General features: G+C 33.4%; 1 pseudogene; it reads right to left on the reverse strand.

Annotated features, from left to right (window-relative positions):
• LOC142636283 (putative disease resistance protein RGA1) lies at positions 1-13884 on the reverse strand (annotated as a pseudogene).
• Positions 13885-21457: the final 7573 nt, after the last annotated feature.

Genomic DNA, 21457 nt, shown 5'->3' on the forward strand with positions numbered 1-21457 from the left:
TTTTTAAGGAAAAATGACTTATTATTGTAGAAGAAAATGTTACACAGATTTATTACTTTGAGAAGATAGTTACAGATAGAAGAATATAGCAATCTCACTTCTATAATCTCAAGTATAAGGCACCAAAAACATGCATTGTAGTTGATGGCATCTAAAACATACATTGTAGCTGATAGCATCTAAGGTTTGTGATGTTCCAGTTTTACTTGGAATTGATCGCCCACCAAATACCGAAGCTAATATCATTTGATCTCCTACTTGATTTCCAATCATAGCACGAGGGGCTGAACATCAAATAGTTCACCGCAGTAAAACCACAATCATATTGGTTGATCCAGATGAAAGCAAGTTTATAAAAAAATTTCCATGAGGAGCATCACATTCATGTCAAAGGAGGATTGATGGAAAAAAAAATGCATACTCCCAAAAGCTTCATGGCTATACACAAGTCACAGCACACAAAAGGTTCAAAAATCTGGAATTACATGTAAATTTTGGGTGCAAATTCTAGGCTCGAAATTGCAAAACTGAAATCACTGGTCATAAATTTCTTGGTGTGCGGTGTGCCACTGCTTCACAATATTGTTTCTTGAACTCCATGACATGCTACATTGATGCGCCTATGATATGTTAATGGACCTTCATCAATCAACACTGTTGTGTCTACAAATCAAGCATAGAGATTTTCCATTTTGCCCTTTGGAGCTCAACTGTATAGAGCTTTATCAATCAACTGTACTTGTACCAGAATGTAAGAAATGGCTTTCTAAGGTACACCGTTGCTTATTAATTCCCACCAATTTAAAATGTGCTTCACCAAATGTTCAAGACTGCACAGCCAAAGATGTAAGAAGGGGAAAAAATTGTTAAAAATACACATAAGCAAAGCCCATAAACAAAAATCTCCAAACTAAAGAGGTATTTAGACAACTCCATGGAAACCTTAGCTTTAATACCAAGATCATTTTATTAATTCACAATAATGGTAAATCCTCTTAATCACCCTTTGATTTGTAGGTTATGGTATTGGTGGATTAACTGACTATAAAATCATTCTTGTGAAAGTGTGAACCAAAAGTGAATTTTGATGAAATTCTCCACTCCAAATTTTATGAAAGTGTAAAGAATATGAGAATAATTCTAACGTTTAAGCACTTGTAAACTCCATTGAACAATCAATCAGGTGCTTTCACAATTAAATGTTTTTAAAACCATATTGAACATCATGACAAATTTTCCCAACATTGGATGTAAGACCATCATTGCTATGAAAATTTTAGCGGATTTGACACCAAAAGAAAATCACAAGTATTTGGTGTAAGTATACAAAACGTGCAAGATTCAGAAAATTATGCCATTCCCAATGGCAGAAAAGGAAGAGTTTTAATCTGGCTGGAGTTGAGCATAACCATTGGAAAATAAGATATCAACTAGTCCTCTTAATTCCCTACAATAACATAGTTTAATAATATTGAGCAATGTGTTGGATATAATAAGAAAAATGGAAATTATAATTACAGATTTTATTGTTTAAGTTCTTAGATAATATGAAAAAGGCAAAGATGATAAAGAAGAATAAGGATAAATAGTTACCCATATGTTGAATGAGATCCACAATACCACAGCCTGTACTTCATGGCCTTCAATTTCACGTATATGCAAATAAGTGGCTGATTGTAAAATTTGTGGACACTCGGACTGTAAGAGCAAATTAAAAATTTTAAATTTAGTGTATTGTAAAAGGATTACAAAAAAGACATTGATCAATGGAAAAGGCTTTCAATATATCCCTCACTACCTTGAATTCTCTAGCCACAAATACACAGGATAACATTGCTTGCAAATTTATATGACAAAATGCCCCATCAAGTCCCATTCTCAAAATATGCTGAATTCAAGGGAACAAAAATCAAATTATCAAGGTAAGCCTATCAAATGAGAGAAATCAGAGTATGTTAAGGCTACAAAGCACAAGACTGGAAGCCAATCTTTTGGACCATCAATACAAACAGTCATGAACTAGGAACTTCTAGTTATAAGATAAAGGTAAAGCTCACCACTGCAGCTTGCAAATCCTTCTCAATGCTTACAACTTCAAACATGGACATCAATACAGCATGTTAGGCCTCATCCATGTGAGTGAAAGACTTTGTAACCTGAATCAGGATTAATAACCAGCTTGAGACAGTTTTGAGATTAAATTATATGCATCAGGAGATAAGATCAGACTCACAATGCACAGGTTAAACAAAGCATATGATCACCAGTGTTCCACTATCAATGTTTTATGGGGGTCCAGCCACAATATCGTTGAATGCACGCCTTCTAGTTTCCTACAGAGTAGGATACTCTTTTATGCAAGTTACACATTTGTAAATTATCATTTTCACAGCAACTTATTAATGTTCCATTGCATAGCCCACGCCTCTCAAAATAAGGGATCATAAAATGAATCCAATTTTACCTCTGCAACAAGGAAACCAACATTCGCGCCAACCCGAATTTCATTACCACGTAGATCATAGAGTCCCTCTTCAAGTTCCATTTACTCCAAGCAAGTGCAGCTGGTTGGAATCAATAACCACTGAACAAATAAACTGGAGTTGCCAAGTTAATGACAACTATGAAAATGAAATTATAAAGTTATCTGTGGCAAACAATATATATATATATATATATATATATAGTATATTCCCTGGGCCTGAATGGTTAAACTACTTTGGAGGTGTCACTAAGCCATGTGATGTCCAGATTATGGTGCTACAAAAAAAAAAAAAAAAATTTAACCTTTTGCATGACGTTTCCCTCTTGCACAAGATTTTCTTCCATGAGGAACATTGTTTCAAGTTCACCTTGCATAATAAATAAGACAAAATGAATTATAAATAAAAGAAAAATAATAACATCTAGTGATTCTCTCTCGTTGTTCCTTAGCTCGCTGTTTCTTTGTAATTGGTTTTTCCTTTATGTTTCTGCTTTTCTTTCCTTTGTTTTAATCTTTCTTTTGCTTTGTGCTACTTTGCATAAAGCAGTTTTTTTAATAAACATCTTTCTTACTTATAAAAAGAAAAAAAAAATCATTTTTAAAGATTGCCACAAATTATTTTGTATTTATAATTGTGCATTCTAAGCCTTTGAATTGTTCTTGATTTTGTTGTTGCCATTGTAGTACTAACAGTGCATTCAAGTGCAAATTCTAAAATCATAGCCACCAAAATGGTGTCTTAAGAAACTATGTATTGTTTTGGTCTCTTTATCTTTCCTCATTGCCCCCTTTCTTCTTTAAATTTTATAATACAAAATATTGATGTGCAATTGGCTTTTCAACTAATCTTAATTTTATGCTTAGAAACTAAACAATCTTCCAACTCATTGTAATTTATTAAGAAAGGAATCAATATAGAATCACAGACCAATTCTAAAGAAATTTCTTTTCATCAGTAAAAGATATCAAGGTGAACTATAGTGCTTCAGAATGCTAATCAGATAAAAGCTAATCAACTAATAGTAGTCAAGCAGACACTGGCCCAAAAGAAAGGTAGGCTTGAACTCTTGTTACGGTGCGGTTTCAGTGTTATTTACAATTACTTAGTCTTGTACATAAAAAATTCCGATAGCGATAAGATGTTGAAATTTAGTTCTAATCAATGGTGAGAAGATGCAGCAGTTATTCAATGCAATGATTTGGGGCAGTCTAATGGGAATAATTGACAACTAGTTAAGAAAAAAAGTGAATTGAATTTATGAAACATGAGTATCTAGTTCTTGATTGTATAAGAAACCTGAAAACCCTCATAAATGAATATGCGATACATCAACACAAGAACAGTATGACAGAGGGGAGCAGAAAGGCAAGTAGAGTCATAAGCAATTTTACTTTGCCTCAGCCAAAAGAGGAGGGAGAAAAAGAACTTAAAGATATTCTGAATTCTGTGATTACCTGTATCATAAAAGAATTGAACCAAAACAAAAAAGGAAAGTAAAAATCTCCTTCAGCGAAGAAATCGTAATAAGACAACAAGAAAATCTTATTGGTTTCATAAAAGCAGCAACCGATCGTTACCTCCCATGCCACACTCTTCCAGTTGGGATGTTGTTCCAAGATGTTTGTAATATCTTCTTCTAACTGGTGGTTGCTTCCCATGCTTGCCACAAAATGCTATAGGCTTGAGACAAGAAACAAGCATATGACATTGATTATAAAGTCAATATATATATATATATAGATATTTTAATGTAATAGTTATGAGCATTCAAAAATATGGATAAGAGATTACATAAAGATTTTGCTGGCCAATTACCTCAGTTGCTTTCTATGTGTCACCAAATAGGCTGGCCTCTACAGAACACCAGCATTTGAAGTCAAGATTGCTTTTGCAGCATCTTTGAAATGATAACAGAGCTTTGTAGTTAGAAATTTACTCACAATGTCTGAGGCCCAAGGGAACGCAACATTTTGCATGATGTCTGGCTAGAAAGAGGACAAAGTATTACTTGACCCTTAATAGGTTAGAAATGATTGTTACTGACAATGGATCAAAAAGAAAATGCAGCAACATCATGGAAAGAGAATAATAAAAAGTTACCTATAGGAAAATTAGAATTGAGGTACCTATATCAAAGGCAAGAGTTATATGGCTTCAATACCTATATTTTTTGCTCAATCTGATTACAAATTTGGATTTTTCTTTCTTAACTTGGTCCATTCTCTTGTCCACCTTTTAATAAGCCATTCCAGAATTAGGAAATTATGGATGGTAATAAAAGGTAGGAATTTATAAATAAAAAAAATTAAAAAAAAAGCGTTTACCAGTCTCCCTTGCATGGGATTTTTTATCCAAACACATCACAGTTCCCAACTCACCCTGCCTAATGAACAAGAAGAAAGAATGAGAAAATTAATGTATAAGATTTTTTTTTTTTTTGGTGTTACTAAAGGGGCATTCTAGTTTCACTTCTAGGATTACAGATACCATAATTATGTCGAGCAATATTTTTGGCCTAAAAAACCTTTTGTCATTACCCTTTCTCAACTATACAAATTTTATAACAAAAAAAACAGAAGGGCTAGTTGCTTCTTTACGACTAAAATTCTTCTCTTGCTAGAAACCATACAATGTTCCAACTCATAATTGCTTAAAAAGGAATGGGCATAAGAATGCATCCTATTTTTCAAGAAATTTGTTGGAAAGCGAAAACAAAGAATGTAAAAACAAGGATTCATTTCACATGTACCTATTTCTTAACTATAAACAATCATATAATGTAGTAATATGGCTTTCTGCTAAGAAAATCAATTAACTAACTCATACAAGAAATAAAGGAAAATTTATGGAGCATTTTTAACTATTTTAATTATTTGAAAAGCTGGAAGTACCTAGTAAATAAATGAGTGATCAAACAAGAAAGCTATGGCACCAAAAAAGAGGTGAAAAGAGAAAGAGGGAAGAGAAATCACACTTTGCCTCAACCAGAAATGGAGAGAGAGGGAGTAGTTACAAAGTACATTTATCTTCAGCATTCTGTAATTATCTGTATCATGAAGGAAATAAACCAAAATTAATGAGGAAACTCCAGGAGTGAAAGACATGATGGGATTGAGGCAGTAAAGACCAAAGAAGTCATAAGAATCTAGTAGAAAACACTGTTCATTCAAGGATATAGGATTACCAAGAAAACAAGACACCACTGATGGCTACTTTATCTAGCTAACAAAGCCAAGGCATTGATAATATCTTCTTCTCAACTCTAGGCAATCAATTTCATTCTCCAATTCATCCACGCCACGAAACACTTCAGACTCTAAGACAAGAAACTAACAAACAGCATTAATTTGAAACTTGATTAATAGCAAGCACCCAACCCTACAAAAAGGAAAGCTGGATAATTGCAAGCGTTCAAAATTATAGATAGAGGACTACCTGAGATGCAACGGTCAGTTAATTGGTTTACTCTTGATGTGTCCCCCGACATCTCGTTGTCTACTAAAAGAGAACAATTGTTCATGTAAAAAACTTGCTTTGCTACATCTATGAAATGATAATGAAGGTCTATACATAAGCCTGTCTCAATAGTGACATTCATTTCATTATAAGGGAGGTTTACTCAGTGTCCATACATCTCATTGACCACTAAAAGAGACCCATTATGATATGATATGCTTTCCATATTGCCTCTTTGAAATGATGATCAAGGTTTTTTAGCAGCTCTCCCAACAATGCATCCATGTATAAAAGTTTGCACCAACACAAAAATTTGCTTCTCTAGATAGAATTTGACATAAGGAAAAACAAGGACAACCAAAAACTAAATATTTAGTAAATGGGAAGTAGCAATGGGGAAGAAGGTAATGAAAGTATCATATGAAGGAGGTAACACAATTAATATACCTAATGATACTCTAAGATATCCACTTTTCTTATCGCACTTCAATACTTAACATTAATTTCTTCAAAAGTCCATATGAAATTTTAAATTGACAAAATGCAACTTTGAAGTTCTTCTAGCAATATATGTTTATGGATCAACACCTCTTTTTCTTTCTTTGTAAGAAACAGAAAAGGTTGCAATCTTGAAATTTGCTAATGCTTTGATCGTAGCAAAATGAAATTAAAACCACATAAAATAGATTAAAACAAGAATAACAAAGGCAGTTTCATAATATGAGAACCCCCCTGTATTATCTCCATTAACATTCAATCTGATCAATTTCCATTTTATATAATTTCCCAATAATACTAGCATTTTTTTTTGCAAATAGTTGGTCCTCATACGGGAAAATTTATCTACTTTACTAGAGAAACAAAATGCAGACCTTCAAAGTAAAGCTGATAAGAGGAAGAAATCAGACAATGCTAAGGCTACAATGAAGCATTTGGAAAAAGCCAATCTTTTAGATCATTATCACTTCGGAACATTCAAAAACTAGGAACTTCTAGTAAAAAGATGTATACAAAGCCTACCTGTAGTGCACAAAACCATTCTCTATGCGTACAACTTCAAACATGGGCTTAATGAGTCTCATTTACCATATGTAAACAACAAGGACCTCTTTCTGTGGCCTGAATTATGAGTGGCAACCAGATTTCAATTATATGAGATTTAAACATACGATTTCATTACGAGATAAGGTAGATGTGATCTAAAACCCACCACAAATTATTCAAAGCATCCCAGACTTCCAATATGTCTTTATCAATTGTTTTTGGAAGTCCATCCATAAAAACTTTGAGAGCACACCTTCTAGTTTCCTGCAAAGAAGAGTGCTCTTTTACACAAGTTTCAAATTTTTACTTATCATTTTGCAGAAGCTTCTTAGTATTACTTTATATATATATATATAATTGTTACAACGTGGATGTTTCCATTGGAAACACCATGAGATGTTGAGCTAAAAGGCTCTTAATATTACACAAGCCAGTCCTAACAAAATCAGGGATCCTAAAATAATCCAATTTCACCTCCACAGTACAACAAACCAACATTTGTGTTGAATCAAATTGCATTACCTCATATTAATATCACAGAAGTTCTTTCCAAGTCCCATCTACTCCACGAAAGTACAACTGCTAAAATGCAAGAGTTAACAATTACTAAACATAAATTGGAGCTGTTTCCCAAGGCAAAGACAACTATGTAAATTCAAATCATAAAGTTTAATGTCAAACATTTTGCAACATGCTCTGCTCCTGAATTCTGCAGACGGCTTTGGAGATGCAACTGACCCCTCGTGATGTTCCAATCATGGTGCCAAAATCTTTTGCATGACCATTCCCTCTTGTGCAAGATGTGCTTTCCCAAATGACACATAGTTTGAAGTTCACCCTGCACAATAAAACAAGATGATGGAATGATAGAATGAAACACCAAGCATGAGCTGAGAAAATTTTGTCAAGCTTTGCAACTGAGATTATTTTGTGGTACCAAACGTGAATTCTAGTGAAACTTCTAGAATTACTACCCTTAAAAAATGAAAATAAAAGATAAAAACTAAAAAGCATATCTAGCAATGAATTTTTTTTTTTTATTAGTCATGTCTAAGCAATGGATTTGGACACATACCCTTTCTTATTGCACTTTTCCTCACAAAATTTGTAATCAGAAAAAATGACGGACAACTGTCTTTTTACAAATCTAAATTCTCTGCTTTGAAACTACTTAATATTTAAACTAAAGGTTAATTGCTTAGGAGAAAGAATTGACATAAGACCACAACCCATTTGAAATAGTTGGGAAAAATACAAACTTAGAAAAAAAAACAAGGGGAGGGGGGGGGTATATGAAGCATGATTAAACAATTCTTGATTTTATCAGAAAGTTGAAAGCCCCCATATATGAATGTGTGATAAAAGACAATAATGACAAGTGAAAGAATAGAAGCAAGTTATAATTTGCCTCAGCCAAAAGCAGAGAGAGAGAGAGAGCAAGTACATCTATGTGTAGTGTTTCTGTAATTACCTATATCATGAAGGAAATAAACCATAACCACAGAGGAAACTTGTTGAGTGAGGATAAGATTGAGGCAGCAAAGAAGTTGCAATAGACTATTAAGAAAATGTTATTCGTTTCCATCGTTCCAGGAATGTTGCTCCAGAAAAGAGTATCCAACTCTTTCTATCCAACTAACAAAGCCAAGGTATTTGTAATTTTTTCTTCTTGACCGGTGGTCACCTCTTATACTTCACATTCTTCAATGCAAAAAATCACTTCAGCCTCTGAGACAAGAAACAAAACATACGATATTGATATAAAACTTGATAACTTGCAAGCATCTAACCCTGTATCTATAAAACTTGATCGTCAACAAAATCATTTTGGAGCCTAAAGAGCCCTTCTCTTTCATCTTAAGATTAGAATATAGATAAAGATGTGAATTATCTAATTTTCCTTTCATGTGTCACATGGCAGGGTAGCTAGTTTAGCTATATCTTTGAATTGATAATGGAGAATTTTACCAAGAAAAAAAAAATCCTGTGCAATGTGCTAGGATTTTAAAAACTTTTAAAATAATATACTCAATGATATCCATTAACAATTACATGTATCACCAAATCAAATCAGATTGAATGAGGACCGGGGAGCATGTAACACTTTTGCATTATGTCTGGACTAAATGAGAGTGAAACATACCTAGACCCTTGATAGGTTGGACATTATAGTTGTTAAAAATGTACAAAGAAGCAAATGCAACAATAGCAAAAAGGGGCTGAAAAAAAACAAGAAGTTACCTGTAAGAGAACTATAATCAAAGTGCCCATATTAAACCAAAAGTTGAATGGCCTTGATTCCAGAATTTGGGGAATTTTTGGACTGGTCCAGTCTTCTACTCTTCACCTTTTACATTGTCATTCCAAAATTATCCAACCATGGATGGCATAAACAGACAAACAAACAATAGACTTCTATCTAGTTATTCCCTCTTATCCCAGTGCTAACATCCCACTCTCTCCCTCTTTATTTGCACGAAACACTTCAATCTAAAGGACAAGAAAACCACATGCACTCCTCTGGATTCAAACTCTTTAACCTGCAATGTTAAAGCTGATGATTATGAGCCAAATCCTCATGCTAAATATTTATTCTAGAAATTTAATAGATAGAAGATTGCATTAGTTGCAAATGATCACATACCTTGCTGACCTTTCATTTGTCAGTATGCGATACAAAATGCAAGCCTTTCTTTTGTGGGTGTTTTACAAACATGCATCCATACGCGCAAATTTTCTCCAGCACAAAATATGCTTCTCATTTGATTTCTGGTTCAATAAGGCCTACAAAATAAATATTTAGCATGGGGATTTTACCACAGAGAAAACACTTTAACAAAGAAGAGTCTTCTTGTCATTGGTATGAAGAAGAAAAACCATATAAAATAAAAATACAATAAACAAAGGTAACTTTTTTTTTTTTTGATAATCATAAAACAAGACAACATAATGAAGAACAAGGGATTATGAAAATAATTAAGACGCAGTAGTAAAATCCCCAACACATTTTTGTAATATTGTGAATAGTATTAGTGGGCAAATGAAGTTGAACTATTTGGTCACAAATCTGATGAATTTATCTACGAACGTTGTTATTTTTTTTTTCCCCCTAGACAAATAGAATATATAATTGATATAAAAAGAAAGAAAGGAAAAAACGAAGAAGACAAAGTGAAAGAAGTTACCTTAACTGAGATTTAATTTTGCATTGGACGACCATCTAATCGCATCAGGGTCTAATCAATCCTGATGTTGGGTATGTGAGAAATCTTGGGCCATTGATCTCCTATCTCTGCTTTGCAACATTCACTGAGAATTGGACTGAACCAGATCTGCAGTGTCTTCAATGGAGTTGTAGGAAGGAAGTCTGGCAGCGACTTCAGCTTGGGGCAATACCAAATTTCCAATTTCTGAAGACGTGGCATAATAGTGATAGTAACACCACTTTCTTGTGCTTCTTCTCTCATTGTTCCTCCAATCCCATCCCATTCTTCCCACTCTTCCATAAATTGAAATTTAAGAGACTTTAAATTAGGGAATAAGACAAGCGAAGAAGAAGAAGATGATGATGTCGATCCCTTCTCGTCGTCTATCTTGTTGTTGTTGTTGGATTCTTCTTCTATTCCCAAAAATTCAACGCCCACCTTTTTCACTCTATTGGCAAACCATATCTTTAATGATTCGACCAACAGCAGCTTCCCCAAAGGGGGCAAATGCTCTCCGTCGATATCCTCGAGACGAAGTGTTTTCAATCCAGATAATGTTGCCAACGTCATCCAATTGGAAATTCGACAACCGACACCCAATTCCTCTAACGAAGTTTTCTCGAGGAAGTTGGGCAGGGACTCTAGCTCTGGGCAACATAGAATATTCAAAACCTGAAGACGTGGCATAATTAAAACTGATTCTGAAACACCACTTTCTCCCATCCCATCCCATTCTTCCCACTCAAACATAAACTTAAAAAAGAGAGATTTCAAATTAGGGAATAAGATAAGTGATGATGTTGATGTTGATCCCATCTCCTCATCCTTCTTCCTATTGGATTCTCTTCCCAAAAATTCAACACCCACCTTTTTCACACTATCGAAATATCCTATAGATAATGATTCGAGGAAACGCAGCTTCCCCAGAGGAGGCAATTGCTCTAAATTATCCCCCGACTCTAGCTCAAGCTTTTTCAAAATGGTCAAAGACATCAGCCAATTAGGATACCCTGTACCCCCGTACCCAAAAATCCATAAACTCTCCAACCCTGGATGTGGCTCCAACGCATTAAGAACTAATTCATCATTCTCCCCTCTTCTATTCTCAGCTTCCCCACCAAACTCTAATCTCAAGTTTCGGAGGTGTTTCTTATTTTTTAGCTGTGCATTTTCAGCCTCTTGTACATCTGTTACGTTTCCCAGGCCTCGTATCTCAAGAGACCCTCTAAGGTGGACTAGATTCTTCAACTCTCCAAGTTTACATTCTCCAATATTGTTTATACCACCTATTATGAACCTCTTTAATGTTCTGAGAGAACTCAATCTTCCAATCCCTTTTGGAAAGGGTGTGTACGATGCATAACACCCATCAATAAGAAGATGCCTCAATTTAATTAGTCTACCCATTCCTTGGGGTAATTTCGTAATTTCATTACAGCCACTAATATCCAAAGTTTGTAAATTACATAAATTACACAACATTTCAGGTAATTTTGTAATTTTAAAATTATTTGATAAATTGAGCAACCTTAAATGTTTTAATTTTCCCACTTCATTTGGAAGTTTCTCAAATAAACTATATTGCAAATTCAATGACCGGAGGCATGTCAAATGCTGGAATAAATCAGATGAGAAGACCATGCTTGATCTTCCAAAAGGAGTTCGCAGAAAAAGAGTCCGTAGATTTTTTGCATTATAGATAGATACGGGAAATTGTGTTTTCCTATTTAATCTTAATGTCAAATGGCGAGCACTTTCCCAATCTATCCCCAACACTTTGTCAACATCAATTGTGACACATTCATTTGTTGTCATTGATAGGGCAAAGTCGTGCACTATATCATGCATTTTACATCTTATTATCTTATCATTATCATTGTCGTCTTTCTCAAAATCTTGGAAGAAAGAGTGCATAACTAATTTTTCAAAGTACCTTTCTCTCAAATCGTCCATATTAGATTTTGAGCCAGAATATCCTTGTGCCATCCATTGGTAGACCAACTCATTTCTAGAAAAGAGATAATCCTTTGGAAAGTTAGCACAATACAAGAAGCATTGTTTTATTGCTGACGGCAATTCATTATAACTGAATAATAATGGTCCTAAAACACCTTTTTGAACATCTTCTAATTCCCACAAATTACTGTCCAAAATATTCCTCCATTTTTGCCAACTTCTTTGGCCGCCCATGACACTCCCTAGAATCTTTGCCGCGAGTGACAAGCCTTTACACTTATTTGCTAGTTCTCGACCAAGTTTTCCTAGTTGCTTATCGTCTTTGTCAACAGACGCCATTAGACTGCATATCAACCAGCTGTCTTCGTCAGATAATACATCTAAATTGATGGTATATGCACTATTTACCATCTTTGCAACTCCCTCCTTACGTGTGGTGATCAAAATTCTACTACCTTGGGCACCACATTGGAATGCAAGTTTGAATGGCTCCCAATCATTCGGTTTTTCAGACCACACATCATCTAAAACAAGAAAAAACTTCTTTCCCCTAATCAAATGACAAATTCTATCTAATAGATTTTGCAATTCAGAAATGTTGGGAGATTGACGTTCAATAGATTCAATGATTGCTTTAGCAACCCTAATCTGATCAAAAGGATCTGAAACACATACCCATATTAGTGTTTCAAAATGGGCCTGCACATCAACATCATTATAAGCTAGTTGGGCAAGAGTTGTTTTTCCCATACCTCCCATGCCTAATAAGGAGATGACATGGGGGCTCTTTTCTTCTTGGCTACCCTTGCCCAAGAGGTTGCTCACTAGCTCATTCCTATCCTTATCACGACCACATATTTTAGACACATCAATAAGGGAGGTAGTTTTTGATCGAGCAACTACTTCAGTATCCCTGTTCAAGTAAATCCTAAACCCGAACCTGGCACTCTCTTTGTGAAGCTCATCTAAGTTTCCACTCAGTTCTTCTATTTTGTGAGCAATATCGTGACGCAAACCAAGTTTTTTAAATTGACGAAAACAACACGAAGAGGAAGGGATGAAAGAGCATACCTTCTTCTTTAGAATAAGGGAGCTTTCAGTTTTTTCTTGTTTCTCAATTTCTGATTTGATCATTGCAGTGTTCCACTCGTCCAGCACATCATCCATCTCTTAGGATACATCTTTGAGCCTTTTTAACCAGAGCTTCACAGCTTCCTCATTCAGCTGTCTTTTCTCAGCATCGTCAAGCACCGCCTGGATGGTTCGGAGATTGTCTTCAAGCTTTCGAACTTCTTCATCAACACCAGTGACCAACCTTATCTCTTGTTCAACCTCTTGAACAGTGATTGAAGCAAACTGCTCCAAGAGAGAAGAAACTAGAGATTCAGCCATACTTGGAAATGGAAGTTTGATAGATGTCAGAAGAAAATGAAAGAAACTAAGATAATGGATTTGCGAAAGTGATTAAAGGTGCTACAAATGTTCTTCTTTCCTGCTTTTATAATTAACAGGAAGAACCAAAGAGTCTATCACGGGCACTCAACATTGATAGAAGCAATTATGTAGGGACAACTTCCTGTTGTATGCTGGCATATAATTGTTTCAAGATCTTTGCCACCAAACAAAGAAAAGCATAACCCTTAAGGGAAAAAGCAAAAGAGGGAAGAAAAGAATCAGGGGAAAAGCTAAAGGACCCTCTGATGTTTATTACGCTCGCTCAAGCTTTGTTGGATGCTGTTAAGAGATGAACATTTACGCCACGCAAGGGATCCATATATATATGCATTGCTTCTTGTCTTGGTAAAATATTTATTCTTCTAGTTTTTTTTTTTTTTTTGGTGAACTTGAAACAGGGACTATCTGACACAGTACCTTTTTGCAATTTGAAAGATTGATGCTTTATACATTGAGATGGACGGTGACCTTAATTAAAACTCTCCTTGTGGGAAATTAAACGTTGCAAAAAATATCAAACTAATTAAACTATTTAATGTTTCTCAAAAAACAAAAAAATTGAAGTATTTAATTTGTAGAATCATTTAAGTCGTCATAGAACGAAGGAAATGCTAACCCTTCTCAATCTATGGTGCTCTGCAGTCTGCACCAACAACTTTACCCCAATAAAGCAAAGCTACAGTCGTTTAACAAAGCTACCTGTCGTATTTCCAATGTTATGCGAGATGAGTTGTAAAACACGTGATATGCACGTGGTTAGTTAGTTAATCAAGATTCTTTTAGTTAGTCATGTAACTGATTTAGCAGTAAGTTAGTTTTTCTCTTGGATTCCATTATCTCTGTTTATTCACATATATAAGCAGAGGACCATATGTAATTATTCAATTTTATTCATTCAATGAAACCTGAGTTTTCGTCTGAGTCTTGATAGATTGGTTTCTTTGTTTGTGGTGCTTCTTGTGGCTCTAATGGCCCAATTGTGTTTATATTCAGATTTTGAGCCTTTTTTTTGTGGGTTTTGTCTTTAAGCCCAGGGAAAAAAAAAAGTCATGAACAAAATTTTTCCAGTATCAAAGGATCTATGTAAACTGTAAGTGCACAATTGTACCTGGACCCAAAGATACACGTGGACTCAGGCTCAATGAGCCTTAAACAATAAGATTTGTAGAGTGTGGATTTGAAATATAGGTTCGGGATGTTGGAAGCTCAACTAATAGGCTAGAGTGTTACAATCCATGCAAATGATGAACAAATATGACAAATAGATCTCCTCGGACGTAAGCCGAGGACGATTCGTATGAATGTTCTCTTTCTAGGCCAATGTTTACAATCCTTAGTTCCTATTTTTGTTTAGCAGAAAAGTGCAGATCCCCTTCTCTTTCCTCTCTTGCCTCCTTATATACTTCTTCTTTACTGGCTCCTCCACGCGTCATACAAATTTTCTCCTTCAATACTCATCCAATCCACCACCTTCTTGAAGTCTTCAGACAATAGTAAGAAAGCTGAATTCTACTGTTCAGGAGTCATTTCTCCATTAATGCGGCCAAGAAGGTAGATGCAAGGTCTTTAATGTGGAGGTAGCAGTCTTTTCCTTAGATATTTATCTTACCTCCTTGCATTTTAGAGGGTGCTTGGATCACCCTCTTACCCATCAGTTTTTCCAGGATTCTGCCCTTAACCCTCTTGGCAAGTCCTAAGGTCACCAGCGGACCTGTCCGAGGAGACACTTATCCTCGGACAACTCCTCGGACCTCTGCAGTATAGGCTGACCCGTGGGCTTAGGGGCTCAATGACAAAAACAAACTAGTACCAATTGATCAAGCTCAAAACTCATTTGTTTATTTAATAACTCTTACCCCCCACATAAACATTAAAAAAAAATTAATATATATTTTTGGAAAAAATGCTCCTACACCCCCTAAACTTTCAACCGCGGACCAAAACAGCCCCTGAATAAATAGTCCTAGTTTGGCCTAATCCCACCCTCACTCATAATATTCAAGAATCCTTTGATCACAGAAGGTGTTTTGGCCAGTGACTGAAAGTTCAAGGGGCGTGTGAGTATTTTTTATTTTTCCCTACAATATAAACAAATCTGAAATATTTTGAATGTACAAGGTTTAGTAGAGGGATGGAACCATGAATTCAAGTTGGGGGATCAAAGTATAAATAAAAAAAATGGGCTAATGATTTGTTGTCATTTTTTTTGGGGAGATAAATTTTACTTTAAACCTTCCAGTTGAGCGGTAATTCAAATTAAACCCTATAATTTCAAAAGTATCAAATTAAACTTTATATATGAAAACTTTTATGTCTTTATACTTTCTCCAAATTTTAACTGCAGAAAGATATTTGTTACCTTTCACTAGAATTAAATTGTTTATGCAAAAACAATTAAACTAAGAAAACAATCTTCCCTTTCTCCGATTTTCTTAATATATATATATATATATATATATATATATTTTTTTTTTTTTTTTTTTGGAGGTGAATTGGGGGGCTGGCATTGATTCAAACAATATATTAAAGTATTTTCTTGCCATAAAACCTTTTATGCCTAATAATGGCGAGACTTATACAAAAGCTCACCAAAAATAAATCCTCCATAAAAACCATAACAACCCTCTAACACCCAATTATTATTAATTTCCAAAACCCAAACTTTCTCTCGTTCCCCACAAAACCCATATTGCTAAAACAAAGCAAGAAGACTATGTAAACAACTCAATTCCTCCTTTGGGTCCCACAAGTGTAGTAGAAGTTTCCAATTTTGGGGAAATTCTTACATGTTCCGGAGTAATATTCCCTCCTCTCACATGAGAGATAGGCCCCATTGTGGGACTCACGTGTGGAGCCCTCCCCTCATGTGAGAGGAGGAAGCATTTTTCTCAGAACATCTAAGGGTATATTTGGTAATTGCTCCCCTTATTTTCTATTTTCAAAAATAATTTTCTATTTTTAAAACTAAAAATTTGTTTGGCAACTCAAAATGGACAAAAAACAAAAACTATTCTCAAAACTCAATTTATGAAGGAAACTGAAAACATGCAAAAAACTGTTTTCAGTTTCTAGTTTTCAAAAGTCAAAGAAAATGAGCATTTAATTTAATGAATTTGTCTCATTTAATCGGTTAGTATTAGAGTTCAAATCCTAATAACAACATATTTTAGTATTTTTTATTTTTTTTCTTCAAAAATCTTTTTTTTTTTTTTTCAACTAACCAAAAATTTTTTTTATTTTAAACATACAAGAAATTTTTTTTTTGTTTATATTCCCAAAAATAAATTTTTAAAAGTAAAAAACAAAACTTTTACCAAACAAAACCTAAGTATTTTCCCTGATTTAGGTATTGCATAAACCCTATTTACTCAATTGGGTCTGTGCAATTTTTTGAGAGCAAGGCTAGTGAGGTTGACTTTGATGATGTGAGGATGGTTTGGGTTGACACTATTTTGTGAAGAAGGAAGATGAACAAGCATTCTTTTGTTAAATTTTTTGGGCTGAAGAAGATGAACAAGCCTTTTCTCTTTTTATTTTTAGTAAGTTTTTGTTAAAAAATTTTGGGCTAATAATTTGTGGACGGTGCTGATTTGGGCTGATATGTTGTTTTTTGGGTTAATTTGTGGAGTTATTTTGGCTAATCTACGTAGGGTGGCCAAGATTTTGGTGGGAGTTGGGGACCAACCTTTATTTTCCTTGGACCAATTCAAATTAGACCTTAATATATGTACAAATTTTTTTCTTTCATGCAACTCAAGGGGGCAGGGCCTCTTGGGGCCCTAGTGTGGTTCCATCCCTGGTTTAATATCACACAAATAACATCCTAAAAATCAAGAGATTGAAAAGAAAAGAAAAAAGTGTTAATGTAAAGTCTTATTTTAAATAAATAAATAAAAGACAATGCAATAAGATTTAAACATTTCAATTCAGAATGAAACAAGAGGCAAGACTCCAACAATGGAAAGTTTAGGGGCTTTGATGTCAAAAGGAGCAGGAAGATTATATAACACAAATAAAAGAACTTTTAGAAACAAAATAAATAAATAAAAGGACTTGGTTTCGACATCATTTAACAGATTAGTATTTGCATTCTAGTGACAATTATGGATTCCACCATTCAATGCAATAAAGTAAAGCTTTCTATCTCCTGAAAGGTTTTATCTATACCATTTAGAAGAGGATTACCCTCTTTAGATTGAACTTTTATATGATTCAGAAATACTCATAAACCTTAGGTTTAACAAAAAAAAAAACTTGAGGACAACCCAGTAAAAATATATCTCCAGCACCACTTAAAATGCCTACAAAATAGGATATTCTCCTACTAATCCATATCTTTAATACAAACTTATCCAATTTTTTTTTTAAAAAGGAAAATTATGACACTAGACCCAAAAAAAAAAAAAACTAATCGCACACGCGTAACATGTGTGATGAGGCTAATTTTGATACTAATTTTTTAGATTTAATTTTAGAAATAAATGTTTTAAAATATGTTTTATATAAATAGATGAAAATATTCCAATTAATGTATTAAATTATAAATTATAAAAAAATGTTAGATTCTTTTTCTAATGCATGTATTTTTTATAAAATATTAACTAACAATACATGCATCTATAGAAAGAAGTTACCAAAATTTAAATTGATAAAATCATATTTAAGATTGACTATGTCACAAAAAAAATAATAATAATAAGTGGATTAGTGATATTACCAATTGAAATGAAAATTTAGGAAAACTTGAACACAAAAGCATATTAGTAGTAATCTTGCATCTCAAAAGGTAAGATTTAAAAAAAAATGGAAAATATCAAAACATAAATATTATTTAACTAATATTTAAAAAGAAGAGAAGACTCCACTATAAATTGCCGCCTTATGTCCAAAACTATGTTGAGGTGGCCATAATTGAGCCCTATTATTGTGGAATGCAAATTTGAGCAAGGTTTGAATGAATCTATTTAAAGCTATATGAGGTATTCGACATAAACAACACCATTCAAAATTTACAATTTTTTAAAACTTTTTATTTTATATTTAAAATACATTATACATATGCAATATATTTGGGGCCATATTTTGCATGGAATGCATTTAACATGCCAATAACAAACATAATATTTCATGATTTTGGCATGATCATTCTAGTATTAGTAGAAAGAAATCAATTTAATTGAGGCTCAAGTTATTATAAACACACAAATATCAAAATGATAGTTGAAATACTAGTTGCCAAGAAGTGTTCAACAATTACCACCATTAGGATATTGGAGAAAACTAATAATTCTTCACAACCAGGCCAATCATTGGGGAAAAAAGCTATGCACTTTATTCTTTTCTCAAGCACATTAATCATCATCACTTCTTCTTCTTTTTTTGTTGCAGTAATGGTATCCATAATGGTCCAAAAACCTGATTCTACTCTCTTTAATAACTGATTCATAAATAATCTTTTTTAAATGAATCTTTAAATGAGGATTGAAATTTACAATCTTCTTTCCAAAGAGCAATCCTAATAAACCCATATTTTCTATTCCTTCCCATACTCCGTGATCTTTCTTAACAAGGTGCTTTTGCCAATTTAACTGTATTGAAATCTTAATACTCAACAAATGCTTGCTTTCTTGAAATTCATTCTTGCCTCCAAAGCTGTCTTTGCCATCTCTATACATCCATTTACTAGTGATTGAAGATTTGGATATGTCTGGAAAATTGAGTCAACTCCTCTAGGAGCTTCTTAAGGTTTCTTAAGGTTGAATACATTGCAGTCACGTATCTACGAGCTAAATCTCTCTTTGTATGGTTTTTTGATTGGAGATTCTAAGTTGTTGTCAAGATCATTCAAAAAATCGTGGCATTCTTGTAACATAGGTTCAAAGGTCAAACTAATATGGTATTTTGCTAATTCATTGATCAAATCAACATGGAAGGACAAGAGAGAGGAGATATTGGGGACAAAAAATGAACTTTCTTGATGTAAGGTGTTCTTGTGTTGCCCATGTTGAAGAAAATGGAAAGTGTTTATGTATTCTTCTATGAGGCCTGAGGATGAAGAAGGTGGGGTTGTGGGATTAGGACCATTCATTTTTTGAGGAAAGATTCTAATTTGAAAACTTGAATGAAATGAGAGCAGGACAGGGTTATGAAAGCTATGTCAATTGGAAGCAATATGCTATTATTTCACAAATTTTATTGAAATAGATTGCAAATAATTGACAAAAATAATTTGGGTCAAGTTATTGCAATGAAAAATATCATGGCAATAACTTAATACTAATTATCTTGCAATCTATTACGATGAAAATTTCTAAGTGATAGCTTATTGCAACAAATATTATATATATATATATATATATATATATTCATTGTAACAAATTATATATTCATTTATATAATTTAAGGGCGATGCTTCTGTGTATTGTTGTGTGTGGCTTGAGGGTGATGAAGATGGTGGTGTGGAATTAGGAGTAGGACCTTTCATTGTTTTTGAGAGATGGAATTGAGAAAAAATAAAGGAAGAGATAAAATGAGGGATTTCTCTGAAATACCAATTACTTGTTCTTTACTCAAATGGATCAGCATAACTGATTCTTCCTCCATTATTCATTTCAAAATTTACTAATAGCTACTAGTTGCACGTGGCTGTTTTGAGAGGCAACGTGCCTCAGTTCCAAAACTCTTTAAGAGCACTTGCAGCAGTGGAGCTAAATAGCTATATAGCTATTTTAGCTCCACCAAAACACCAAAAAGAAGCATGCAGCAGTGGAGCTAAATCTATTTTTTTTTAGCTCATTGCTACAGTGCACATCTATAGATAGATGTGCACTGTTCATGAGAGCTAAAAAAAAATTAATTTTTTATTTTGCGTTCACATTACTTTTTTATTGTGGTGTTTTTATTGTAGTGAGATGTATTATTTTATTGTGGTAGATATATTATTTTATTGTGATATTTATATTATTTTATTATGTTGAAAGTTAAAATAGATCCACTGCTGCAGCATGTGTGTAGGTAAAATAGATAAAGTAACTTTTGGTGGAGCTAAATTGCTAACTTGTTGTGCTCTTTGTTTCATGGTAACATTCAATTACTCTATTATCAAAACTAACTCCATTACATATATAAGTTAACTCTTTTTTTTTTCTTTTTTGCTAAATTACATATATAAGTTAACTAATTCATAAAAGAAAGCAAAACAAAATTATGGAGCATTTCTAACTGGTCTACTTCTCAAAAAATCTGGATGCAGCTAGTAAATAATTATTTGATCAAACATAACAATCCTCTTTGTAATAAACCTAACAATTATAATTAGAGGTAGAATTAGGATTGCGCGAATTTTAGCCAAATCTCTAGAACAATATAAATAAAAAAAAAAAAAAATAATAATAACCCCTCTCTCTCTCCAAATTATAAAATTTCATAATAAAAATTACTATTTTATTATATTTTTAATAGATACGAAAACAATAGACACCTATTATTATTTTGTCAAGTGAGGCAAAAGCATAGGTGTAAGTGTAACAAGAGTTCAAAAATAAATTACGTGTACCACTACTAACCAAACATTATTAATTAGTGTTCGTTTGATTAAGGTTTTTTTCTTCTAAATCATTTATTTTGTTTATTTTATTATTAAGCATAGCTTTTTATCTTCTATTTTATCCAAACAACTTTATTTTGATCTAAATAAGTAAAGAAAGTACCTTCTAAAAAAAATTAAAGAAAGTATCAAAGTACACTAAAAAAAATTGGGAAAATAAAAAACTCAAATTATTTTTTGAAAAAATAGATTTGAAATTCGCGGGGTTCTGTCATATATTTCAATTTTCAACAAAAACCCCTCTCACA

The sequence above is a fragment of the Castanea sativa genome, chromosome 5 (assembly GCF_040712315.1).
Source record: "Castanea sativa cultivar Marrone di Chiusa Pesio chromosome 5, ASM4071231v1".
Lineage (NCBI taxonomy): Eukaryota > Viridiplantae > Streptophyta > Magnoliopsida > Fagales > Fagaceae > Castanea > Castanea sativa.